This window comes from Cotesia glomerata, linkage group LG5 (genome assembly GCF_020080835.1).
Source record: "Cotesia glomerata isolate CgM1 linkage group LG5, MPM_Cglom_v2.3, whole genome shotgun sequence".
NCBI lineage: Eukaryota > Metazoa > Arthropoda > Insecta > Hymenoptera > Braconidae > Cotesia > Cotesia glomerata.
Genome location: NC_058162.1, coordinates 19,627,226 through 19,641,108, shown reverse-complemented (window position 1 = coordinate 19,641,108; position 13,883 = coordinate 19,627,226). Strand labels below are relative to the sequence as shown.

Sequence of the window (13,883 nt, the reverse complement as noted above, 5' to 3'; positions counted from 1 at the left end):
ATTTTCTTGAGTCAAGAAAATATTCTTGATTTAAGTACATTTTTCTTGACTCAAGAATTTATTCTCTTGACTCAAGAAAATCATTTTCTTCAAAATGGTATTCTTGATTCAAGATTTTGGCTCTTGAATAAAGTTAATTTTTTCATCAGTGTATTTTTTGAATTTTCAAACCGCAATAACTTTTAAATGAATGAGCCGATTTTCACGTGGTTGGCGGCATTCGACGCAGTTTTTTTAACCTCATAATGGTTTAATTAATAAAAAAAAATTAATTTTATATATAAAAAATTCTGAAATATCAATTTCTCAATTAAAAAAAATTTTGTGAAAAAATTGAAAAGTACAAAATTAAGTAACCCTTTAATGTTCTGGAAGCGTAATGAATCTCAGTGTGAGCTGTTAGGGGAGAGAGCCAATCATAGTCCGTTATGCGGTTGTGTGAAAGACGGTTTAGTTGTAGTAGTGTGTCCATGCGTCCATTTCTACTACTTTTCTGACCCTCTCTCTAGGAAAAAGACTATAGCTCTCTCACTTAAAGAAAAAGACAAATGACTCGAATTAAGAGTGGGGATTCAAGGCCGAACATTAAAGGGTTGAAGAGTTTTAGAGCAACTGTGAAAATTTTTTTTTTTAATTTATGCATTTTACTCTTTTTATAATTTATACCGTACATCTGCCATAAAATATATTAATTAAAAAAAATTAAAAATGTAAATTTGCCGATTCTTAGACTTAACAAACCAAGTGATCGTATAACAGAATTATCAATCGGATTTGGCTTTATTTGATACTATTAAGTCAGATCCGAAAATATTTCTACACAATAAATGCATGAACAATCATATTTGATCCTATCAAGTCATATCCGGCCTGATAAAATCATATCAGCACATATCAAAAAATTATAAACGGGCATATCAAATTATATCAGGTCATATCAAGCCATATCAGAATAAATCAACAAATTATATATAGATATATCAAGCCATATCAAGCCTGATCAAGCTATATCAAGTTCGATATGGCCAATTTTTATATCAGGTCATATTAGGACCTATCAAAAATTATACATGGACATATCAGATTATATCAGGCCTGATATGATTATACAAAAAATTTTGATATGGCCATATCGGGACATATCTGGTCTGATCAGAATATTTTTTCACGGGTCTTCACTCACAAAATGTCAATATCGATACTAACTTCACGACTAAAAATAACAATAATAAGATGTGAATAAATAAAAAATAGTAATTGATCACACTGTTCAATCACGTGGATTTACATTTTTAATTTCCGCCTTCCCCGAAGATTACACTACAGAATCTCCCCCACAGCGGTTTAATTAACTTTTCTCCACTTCTTATATCGCCTACTATCTTGCTCGTTTTCTTTAGATAGCGTCTCGCCTCGATACGCCACGTGACTTCCGTTTATGAAGGATTTTTCAATTAGACCAGGGTAAATGAAGGTAAATTAATTGTTACCTCTCCGACTATGTATAGATATATTTATTGGAAAGAAAATATTTATCACTTATTTCCAATAGTTATCTATGGGGAAAACAACTCTCGCTTCGATCTCATTGCGAGTTTTATCGAGAGAGTCACAGGCTTTTCCGCTAGTAAAAATAGAAAGAATCTTTTCTCGCGAAGATTATATACTGTGAGCCGTGCATATTGAAAAGCCGCCGCATTACCCGGAGACCGCAATATACTAAAGTGATTGCTTCTACCTTCTTCGTCATCTGTATTCTACTTGGTTTTCTCTTTTTTTTATGTGAGAATTCATGTACGCATCCTTCAAATAAAAATAAAAATTTAATCTTTCTTCTTTAAATATGGAAAATATCAGCGATAAAAATCGAGATTTTACCGAAAAATATGATGAAGTGATTCAGTATACGGTAACACGTGCCCAAACTTGATGAAATATGGTATGGAGTACATATTCTACTAGTCGATCTATCAAATAATATAACTCAAATCGCACCACCCTTCATGTTTTCCTCAATGTATGCAGAAGAGGTATCAAACCCTTGTCAGTGAGTCGGACAATTCAACAAAATAAATAACTTTCTAATTCAGAGATGAATTATGCATTTAAATATACATAAAGCCTTGTAATGACATTAACTATCAATCCGTAAAAAAATTTTCTGATACCACTATACATGGTCTGAAATATTCCAAGTATGCAAATAAAATGATTTTCTATAAATAAACATCGAGTGTCTAAAAGTAGTACTTGTGTGTGACTATTTTTTGGGTGAATGTACGCATGGACAGTTGAACGTTATCAGAGTTCAGTCGAAATCAAGCGGTATAAAAACCGCAAGCACTTGCTTTCCCTTTCTACCTATCTCTTGTATGGCCGCTGACAATAGAGAGCCTGCGGCAGCGTAAAATTCACTGAAATTTCGACAACCCCACGCGCGTTAGCAATCTGGAAAATGCAACGATCCATGGCACCACACACGGGGGATCGACACACCAGTCGGAGTTCACAGAGTCAACCCTTCTGGGCCTTTGAACTCAACAGCATTCGATTCCCAGTGCTTTTTTCAAAAACACTCTCACAAGTAAAACTCCTATTTGTGTACACATAAATAGTGGTGGATATATATTATATAATATAGGCATCGAGTAATTAAGCCATGTATATGGAGTATATAGATAATAGGGTGTTTCAAAAAAAAAAAAAAAAATTTTTTTTTTTTTAATGGTGTTGAAAAGTTGAAAGTACATTTAAAAACAAAAATTTTGGCGCCTATTAGAGCCCTTAATATTAATATTAAGGTTTGCCTCAATTCATTTGTTATTTTTCTATTTAAATAACACGAGAAAATTTTTTTTTTTACTTTTCAATTTTAATATCTTCGGAATGGCTTGTTTACGCAATATCTCAGAGAGAAGCCTTATAGGAAATTCTACGCTCTACAAAAAACGTTTGAGAGTCAAAGTTCCTCAGATCAACCGTTTCAAAGATATTTGCAATCAAAAATAACACCAATCAAAAATTTCAAATATTTTCCAATAAAATTGCAAAAAAAAATCATACTTTATATTGATATTGTTTTTTTTTTGTAAAATCAATCGAATTCTGTTAATCTGAGATTTTAATTTTTTTTTTTTTTGCTTATTTACTCCATACGTAACTCACAAAAAGTACAAATACGTAAATCTAAAGGTTACAAATATCAAACAAATGATTTTTGGGTCTCTTTTATAACAAATTAATTTTATATTTCATAAAGTTTATAAATTTTTGTAAGATGAAAATGTAAAGTTCCTGATCACACTAACTAAACAAACACTCATCATTGTATTTTATTAAAAATGTTAAAAAAATTATAAATATATTAAATCAATTCAATCAACTATAAAATTTGATTAATTTTTTTCATTTAAAAAATATTGAATGAGCTTTATTCAGCTCCGTCGATAAAAGTAGTATATTCGTTTTATTTGAGTAATGTAGTTAGTAAGCTCTGTGTTGGTAAGCTTGGTCGTTCAGTACCAATTTCTCTTTGTTGCTCTGCTTTCAATGCTTTGTTCTATCTTCTCGTCATTGTCTTTCTTTATTGATACTGATTGTTATTTAAATTCGTTATATTATTAATTTAATTTGCTTATAATTAAAATATATAAGTTATAAATTTTATGATCACAATGGTGAAAACAGTATACTTGATTGGTGATGTATTAAGTGAATTTGGTGGAAAAAAATTACCTTCATTGAAAGAGGTTATGTCACTTTTATTTTATTATCTCAAAACGAAAAATTTTTCAGTGAAAGAAAGCATATCAACCACTGTCGACAAAGTTTTCGAAATTTGGTGTGTGGCACAAATCCCGACAAGAGAGAAAAGATCTGCTTTTTTAAAACTAACCTCAAATCACAATCGATGGAGGAATTTACAAAAAAACTGTAAGAGGAAAAAGTCAAAATCTCAAAAAAAAAAAAATGAATCCCTTTTTCGGGACGAATTAAATAAACTATTTGATATAGCTCATGCTGATGTGCTAAATTTACTGGATAAAGAAAAAAGATTATTTTATTTGGGACAAAAATCTTCCAGTCGACGTGGTTTTATTTCATATAATTCTCAACCAATTCCAGAAGATGTTGAAGATATGGATGTTGATGTAAGCGATGAAAATAATAACTACAGTAATAGTGATAACAATAATGAAGAGAACATTGATATCAATTATAATAACAATAATGATAGTGGTACATTTGATGTCGGAAAGTTCGGTAATGACAATGTTGACTATTCTTGTACAGTTGAGACTGATAATGTTGTTAATCATGAAATATCAAGTCAAACATCTAAGTTATCCCAGAAATCTTTGGAAAGTAATACTTCTCGTATAATCTCTGATTATGAAGATGAAATTCCAAAACAACAAGTTCCTAAAATTCTTTTTAAGTTCCTTTAACAAAATTCAATTGATTTTACAAAAAAAAACAATATCAATATAAAGTATGATTTTTTTTTGCAATTTTATTGGAAAATATTTGAAATTTTTGATTGGTGTTATTTTTGATTGCAAATATCTTTGAAACGGTTGATCTGAGGAACTTTGACCTTTAAACGTTTTTTGTAGAACGTGAAATTTCCTGTAAGACCCCTCTCTGGGATATTGCGTAAACAAGCCATTCCGAAGAAATTAAAATTGAAAATTAAAAAAAAAAATTTTCTCGTGTTATTTAAATAGAAAAATAACAAATGAATTGAGGCAAATCTTAATAATAATATTAAGGGCTCTAATAGGCGCCAAAATTTTTGTTTTTAAATGTACTTTCAACTTTTCAACGCCATTAAAAAAAAAAATTTTTTTTTTTTTTTTGAAACACCCTAATAGATATGGGACTAGGCATCAACGCCGGTATCGCTTACCAAGAGGCTAGGTTGCGACGTGTAAATATGAATGATTATAGTCTACCATCGATCATGTACTACGTGACACAGAAGGCTTACTGGAAATGCTAGCCAGTAGAATATGGTTAACGTACGATCCAGTGGCACTAGCCACGTCATTTTCGCTAGATGATACACACCTGCGACTTTAGAGTTATAAGTTCTTTGATTTTAGCTCCATACGGAAATTCAGTTTACTTACCTGAGGGTTCTTGTGTAGTACGATGTAGTCTACACCTAATGAGATATCATTCAAGAACCCGTAAAAAGTTGTTAATATGGTTTAATATGTCTATATGTGTCCTAATATAAAAGAAGGTTATATATGGCCACATCAAAAAATTGTTATGTGAGCTGAAGACAAAAATGAACGTATGAAGGTTTTGGGTAACTTGCAGGTACTATTCTTACAGGTATTGGACGCCTTGAGTGCAAACGCACAAAAGCCGTGATCTATTATCGCTTGAAAATCAACTTTCCGATTTTCATCAGGTGAATCGTATCCAAAATCGGAAAAATTTTAACAATTTTCAAAATTGAATTATTATTGAACTATATCTGGTAATTAAAATTAAATTATCAGTAAATTTATTTTAATAACGTACTTCTGTATTATACATTGAAAAATTTGAAAAAATTGAAGTTTAATAAAAAACTATTTAAAAATTGAAAATGATAACGAGATTTCTTGTTCTTTATGTGCTTCATGTTCTAACACTAAAGTAACGAAGTCCAAAAAAGTCAGAATGTGCGCACCACATTGAACAGCATTCATCATGTTCATTACAGTTCAGAAAATAAATAAAAATCAGTTATTAGTTATGAGCTATTAAGTTTTTGTGATAAAATTCAAGACTCACGGTGCCTAGGATTGCAGTGCAAGCTTCAGCAGTATTTTCCATAATAGCAACAACAACGACAAGTGCAAGGAATGCTAATAAAACTCGGGACATCTTGAAGTTTTGAATTATTGAATAATCTTAAAATCTACCAAAAAATTTACACCCAACAGTTTGGTACTATTTCAAATCGTAACGCAAGTTCAACGACTGATGTGATACTGATTTCTTCGGATGCAAATCAATGCTTTTATAGTGAGCCTTCAGAAAAATATTATAGCAACAAAAAAGTAGCGAGTTGGTATAGAACATTAGAGTTCAAAGATCATTGAAGTTAATAGACACTTTTTAATAAAGTTTCCTTTTGCATAAGGATATCAATAGCAGAAAACAAATAAGATTAACTTATTGAGTTAAGGTAGTACGGTTATGAAAGCAATATTTCAAGAAATCCTCGAAACTTTGAATATAAGTCATTAAATACATAATACATATGCTGTTAAAATTTGAAGACGATTTACCACACCAAGCTCGAGATAATTGCAATTGAAAATGACATTTTTGTACATGTAACATAGGAGAAGCGTGGGAAAATGACAGTATTTTTAATTTTTTCCATCGAAAGAATTTCAAGACTTTATCAAAAAACTAGTAGATTGAAGAATATGATATTTCGAACAATTAAAAAAAAAATGAAAATTTTTTACCATGTAGTTTTCGAGATTAATTAAAATCAATTTCACTTTTAGAGGATTATTTTTAGGAGAGGGGGTACAAAAAACAGCCGCTAGTCACTGAAACCGTAGTGTGTGTGTATATGTATAGAGAATATAGTAGTGACGAGTACAGTAACGTTAAAAAATCTTAACCTACAACCTTAGCTCTGTCGATACGTATAACATGGATAGCGAGTCAAAATTTTTGATCTGGATTGTCGCGGAGGTACTACCTTAAGAACTTATCCGAACAAAAACAGTTTCACTGTAAAAAAAAAAATCGCGCCAAGTCCACGTTCATAAAACTATTAAGAAAAAAAAATTTCTTATTTCTTTACAAAAAGATATAAAATAAAAAAATAAAAAAATTCAAGTAATCGATTTGATTGTATTTGATTTTCGGAAATTAAAAAAAATTTTATTGTAAATTTGAAAATTAAGAAAAAAATTTTGGAACGTATTTAGTGTGCGTGGTTGCAAAATATTTTACTTTTAATGAAATTCGTAAAATCTATTTACTAGGACTTTAAAAAAATTGAAATACACACTGACGCACACCAAGTACGTTCCAAAATTTTTTTTTTAATTTTCAAATTTACAATAAAATTTTTTTTAATTTCCGAAAATCAAATACAATCAAATCGATTACTTGAATTTTTTTATTTTTTTATTTTATATCTTTTTGTAAAGAAATAAGAAATTTTTTTTTCTTAATAGTCTTATGAACGTGGACTTGGCGCGATTTTTTTTTACAGTGAAACTATTTTTGTTCGGATTTTAGTATTTTTTGTAATTATAATAAAAATTTACAATTGGTACCAACTTAAATCTCGCGTTGGCTGCATTTTTTATAGCAAACTATCTCTTGAAGCTACACTTTATGTAAAAACAATTCCAGCACACCCTGGCGGATGTAGATGCAAGCTGTGAAATGTATTTTTTTAACTGTAGTTTCCCATCTATTGGAAGATTACCATGCATTCTCGAATTATTTAGTCTGTGGCATCTCACTTTTTACATAGAAAAAAAGTCAGGATCGAAATTTTTGAGCTTGCTATAGTTTTTGCTGATAAAATTTAATAATTTCAAGTAGATTAATTATTATAATTGAATATAATTAATTAATATCAGTAAAATGAAGCATGAATTACTGTTATAATATAAAATTTAGGAACAAGAACTACCGTAGAATTAAATAAAATTTTGCAACCTCAAAATACCGTTCTGCTTACAGTAAACACAGTCGGTAGTCTGGCGCTCCGTTTACAATGGATTTGAACGGAACTTGGCGCCAGATTCTACCGAATCTGTGGATAACCTCACTGACATCAATATCATAATGAGGAAAATGAAAATGAAAAAGTATGATAGTACACTGTAAAAAAAAAACCGGTGTTAGTACATGCGGTGTACGGTGTTAAAAATTCCGGTGTTAAATTCAATACCGAAATCGGTGTAGCAGTAACACCCTTCGCGTGGTAAATATTTTTTTTGGTGTTAAATCGGTGTTATAAATTTTCCGGTGTTGATAATATTTTAAGTAACACAATTTTTATAATTAAACTTTTTATGTTTAATAATTAAAAATAAATAATAAAAAAAAAGTTAATATTTAATTTAGAAAGTTTAAAATAATAAAATATAAAGTAGATAAAAATTTTTGATTAAAATAAATACACTGTAAAAAATTTCGATGTAAAAATGGACCCAGAGCACTTTACATGGCCGTGTAGTGTGAAATAATGGTGTGAAATTCTCTCAATGTAAATTTTCGATCCCCGTTACTTTAGCACCATTATTAAAGGACAATTTTAGGACATCATATAGATAATCGAAAACTCTAAAATAGTGGATTTTAGTCCTAATTATTTCATAACTTTTAAGTATTTTTTTTAAGATTTTCGGAATAATTCTGAGATAATTTTAGAATTAATGCAATTTATTTGAAGCAATTTAGTTGAAATTTTGTCCTTAAATCTTATCTGGAACCTTTTTTGAATAATCTTAAAACATTTTTTTAACTATTTGAGAACAAATTTTGAATACGTTTGAGACATTTTTCGGATATTTTTGAGACAATTTCGGAACATTTTTTGGACAGTTTTAGAGTGTTTTTACAACAAATTTGAAACATTTTTAGAACAATTTTACGACAATTTTGAACGTTTTTTAAATGATTTTCATATAGATAATTTATTTTTGCACAGCTGTAGATTTGTCATGTTTAAAACATCCATTATATTGTGAGAAACATCATGGTTACGATAAAAATAATTATTATATTGTTCCTAAACATTTAATATTGTAAATACTATTTAACTTGTTGTATAACATTCATTAAATCGATTTCTGCGTAATTTTATAAATTGAAAATTCTTAAATAAATGTTACTTGTCTCATTTTGATAAATATTGAATATTAATTGTGTTTTATGGATCATGTAATATTCATACTCTAATACGGTGTAAATTTATTCTACTGTTACACCGGTATTACACCGGTTTAACACCGGATTTTTAACACCGCAAAAGAGCACCGCTACACCGGTGTTAATACACAGGTGTTACATAGTGGTGTTAAAATGAGTCCATTTTAACACCGCTTTTTTTACAGTGTATGTTAGAGAAGTTGACAATAGCCGTGAAAAAAATTGTCTGATATCTCCTAATATATTTATACATGGCTTGATATATCAATTGACTTAACATTATATATATTGTATAAAACCTATATTGGCCTATTCCAAACTTTAGCCGATTTTAATTTTAGCCTTAGACATTACTCTCTAAAAATGGAAAAATTGAGTTACTATTTGCCCTTCAGTAGAGGTTTCATCTAATGACCACTATCCTGTTGTACAAACAAAAATAACTCCTAGTTCTCTGAAACTATCGAACCATTTGAAGCATTTTAGTTTAATGAGATATTAATTATGAATTTTTTAAATCAAGGAATCATACAGACACCATACCAAGTATTTTCAGTTTGAACTTTAAGAACTAGGTTGCAGTTTCGAAATTTAGATGATCATCTGGAACTGTTTTAAAATATTTGAAAAATTTATAATGAAAAATGTTTTTAAGTTCTCGTTAAAAAAATTGAAAATTTTCGAAAATCAGAAAGTTATTGGTTTTACTCCATTTTTCGAAAATCGAATTTTTATCAGATCTCGACGTTTTGAGATCCTAGGAAGCTTCCCTGACGATTTTTATTATGGTGTGTGTGTGTGTGTGTGTGTGTGTGTGTGTGTGTGTGTGTGTGTGTGTGTGTGTGTGTGTAGATTTATGTAACGGCTTGACTAAACTTAGATTTTTAATATAGTTTGGACCGGTAGATTTTGAGAAATCTCAAAAAAACTACAAAAAAAATTTTTTTCAAATGTGGTTTTTTTAGAATAACTTTCAAACGGCAATACCCATCGATTTCAAAAACTAATCAGCTTTTAACATTAAAAAACTACGTCGATCGCTGCTGGGCCGGTCAAAATAGGTTGCTTCGTTCTTGAGTTATCGTTGACGGAAAAAATCGAAAAAAAGTGGATCGGAGAGCTCAAAAACGTCATAAGTGCAATTTTAAGCGCTTAGGTACGGAATTAGCGAAAAGTTGCAGGGACGATCTTTAGGGTCAACCAGTCAACCGTTTACCTACTTTCTTTAAATTCATGCAAAATAAATAAATTAATTCATTATTGATAGTCCCTGAGACTCTTTCAACATTTAAAATTTTTTAAATTCTTTATATACGAACATTTAATTAATCTTGTACATCTCTTTTTCTGTTACAGGTAAGTACACAATGAAGACAATGATGCATTTTCTATGACACTTTATATGCATATCAAGTATTAGCGTAAGTGTAACGACAACCTTAATTCAGACTCAAGATATCTATCCTCATTCGACGAGAGCGAAACCTATTTTCTCGCTATTTCCATCACTATTTTGTTTCATTTGATAATCGATTACAGCGTGATATGATGCGTTTCCATAAACTAGACCATATTAAGACCTTTAAACAAATTCAATAAGTATATTGAAGCTTAAACAAACTGATTATACAAATAATGTTTCATTTATTGGTCATAATAATCACACAAAACATAACTAATAACTAATTTGATATAATTATTTGAATCTGCTCCCAATACTCGCAATTATATTTTCCCAATTGATTAAAATCATCATACATTATCCAAATTATGTTTGCTCCATCACTAAATAATATTTGATTATTCTAAGTGATAGCCTATGTAAATAATACCTTAACACCATGGTGTGTTAATCAGATGAAAGCCTTTTTAATCTTGATTGATTCGGCTTAAATTCATACTACATTATTGATTTAATTCTTATGCCAAAATAATGATTATCTTCATTTTCGTTATTTTCCTTATGTTTAAAGTAAAATGAAATAACATAAGAGACACCTTGGTTATAATTCAAAATTATTAAATAATAATAAATAAAATATGTGGCGCCACCTTTTGATCTTTATGAGTACTCTAAAACAACATCACTGGCGCTTTCGCTTAGCTCGCGCCTGCGCCTAACTCGCGTCTGCGCCTAGAAACATCTCGTAAAAGAAAAGTCTGGATCAAAATTCTTAATTTTGGCTAAATATTTATTAAAAATATATTAATCAATAATCAAAAGAGTTAAAATAAAGTAAAAATTCATTCTGGTATCAAATTCATTCATTTTGTCAATCTTAAAAGTGAATTTATAAAAAAGAATTCTCTCGAACTCAATCGAGAAAATTCCCACTTAGATTTCGAGAATCCCGCCAGTCAAGTATCTAAGCCAGTCCATCCGGCGCTGCGAGTCAGTCTTCAATTCAAACGCTTACTGTTAACATCGGGAAATCAAGCAAAAATCAAAGTATGTTATTGAGTAAAACATCTATACGGGTGATTCTCTGTAAGGACGTCTTAAATCTGTACAAAATTGTCCGACCAAATTATTTTTGATTTTATTAGAAAAAAAATTAGGAAAACGGTTGACCCTGAACGCCATCCCTGCAACTTCCCGCTAATTCCATACTTCAGCGCTTAAAATTGCACTAATGACGTTTTTGAGCTCTTCGAGCTCAAAAATACAATTTATGAGTTATTTTGAGCTCTCCGAGCTCAAAAAAATTGCTTTCCTTTGCTTTAAAGCTCTTCGAGCTCAAAAGTCTGATAGAGATTTGATAAGACACTATTTTTTGAATTTTTAAACCGCAATAACTTTTGAATGAATAAACCGATTTTTACGCGGTTAGAAGCATTCGACGCAGTTTTTTAAGCCTCACACAGAATCTTAAATTTTAAATTGATCGCGCTAGAAATTTTGGAGTTATTCCGAAAAAACACTTTTGTCGGTTTTCTTTCGTTCACGATATCTCTCGAACGAATCAACCGATTTTGACCGGACTGGTGGCGATCGACTTGGTTTTTTGAGGTTAAGAGCTGATTAGTTTTTGGAATTAAACCTTTAAGCCGTTTAAAAGTTATTCCAAAAAAACCACATTTGAAAAAAATTTTTTTTTTCAGTTTTTTTAAGATTTCTCAAAGTCTATTGATCTGAATCGGTCCAAATAGTTTTCAAAATCTAAGTTTGGTCAAGCCCTTTCGAATGGCACCAACCGCGATGAAATCGGTCAAGCCGTTCAAAAGTTATAAGCGGTTCACATACTTTCACACACACACACACACACACACACACACACACACACACACACACACACACACACACACACACACACACACACACACACACACACACACACACACACACACGCACGCACGCACGCACGCACACACACACACACGCACGCACACACACACATACAGACACCGTGACAACCTCGCGAGGATAGTCAGGGAAGCTTCCTGTGACCTTCAAACGTCGAGATCTGATGAAAACTCGACTTTTGCAAAACGGGGTGAAAACAATAACTTCCCGATTTTTGAAAATCTTCGATTTTCTTAGCGGGAAGTTAAAAATTAACAAGGGCTACAAAACTATCAGCTTGATTATAATAAATAAACAGCCGAATTAATTTTTGCTTTTTCGATATTTGTGTATCTTTTGCCATATAACATGACAGGGGACTGATTTTTTTTATCAAATTGAGAAAAATCAAGCAAACTATTTCAATGCATTCAACTTTTTAAGTTCTCAATGAATGTTTACATTAATTAGAATAATATTAAGACTTATGGATCCAATTTTATAAATAAATTATAAACAAAAATAGCTGCCAGGGGACTGAGTTTTGAAGTGGCCCAGACACATATTTCCAGCACAAATGGTACTTTGACACTAAATAAAATGGCGATAAAGTGCTAACAGCCCTATGGTTATTAACTTAAGGCTAGTTAGATCCTTATAAACCTTACAAAAGGTAAAATAACACGCTGGATTTTTTTTTTGGCTTTGAACTTCTGGCAGGGGACTGATCTTAAAATGCCTGGGACAAACTTTGGTTTAATGAATTTAATGAAACAAATTAACTTTCGGTTCTTTTTATTGAAGAAGATTGTTAGTTAACTAATTAAGTTTATAAACATTATGGACCAAATTATATATTATTGACGAATAACTTAAAATTTGATCTTAAAGTTTTAATTTTGGGACTGGGACAGCCCAAGGGGCTGACATTTCGGTGGTTTACGAATTTATAGCAAAAAAACCAAAATTTATTCCATTTTAGTTTTCAATGCTTCAAATAGAAATGTTTTTTTACTTTCGTAATAAATTATTTTTAGTAACAAAATAACAATTTTTCTAATAAAAAAAATGCCTGGGACAGCAAAAAACATCCTTACAGAAAATCACCCATACAAGTAAAGTATTGTTACTCTAAGTGTGAGTAATTATTCTATCTGTGAAAAAACCATCTTCATCGGTGTTTATATAACTGAGTTGAGAAAGCATCATCTTCAGCGACTTCTAGACGAGAAAATCATCGTGCTCAAGGCTCGGGTATTTCTCTTCACCCTGTTAGGTGACCTACAAGCTCCCTTGTGGGTCACCTCTTTTCATTCAAGTTTACGGTGTCTAACCAAAGTTCTAACTGCCTGAGAGACTTTAATTGATTTCATAAAAAGAAACTGTGATCAATAAATCATTGTTTGTGTTTGCTAATCTAAACTTATTAATAATTTTGTAATAAGTGTCAATAAAATAAACTAAAAACCTGACTCTCCAGCTCTTGTTCTTTAACACCTTATGTTTCATTCAAATTTATTTGGAATATGACTATGATGCTACGTGAATATAGAGCAGAAAGGTAAGCGTGATGACACTAATAACTAATGGATTGTCATCAATCAAGATAGATAGTGAGGCTTGAAATTACAAAGCTCACGTGCTGCTAAGTCATAAGAGCTTGATTTAGTCTACATAATACTGTTTT

At 30.6% G+C, this 13,883-nt stretch overlaps 1 protein-coding gene across 2 annotated transcripts in view; it reads left to right on the top strand.

The window, feature by feature from the left end:
* The window catches only part of LOC123265890 (protein slit), a 441,502-nt gene that overhangs the window by 69,488 nt on the left and 358,131 nt on the right, over window positions 1-13,883 (top strand). The window lies entirely within an intron of this gene.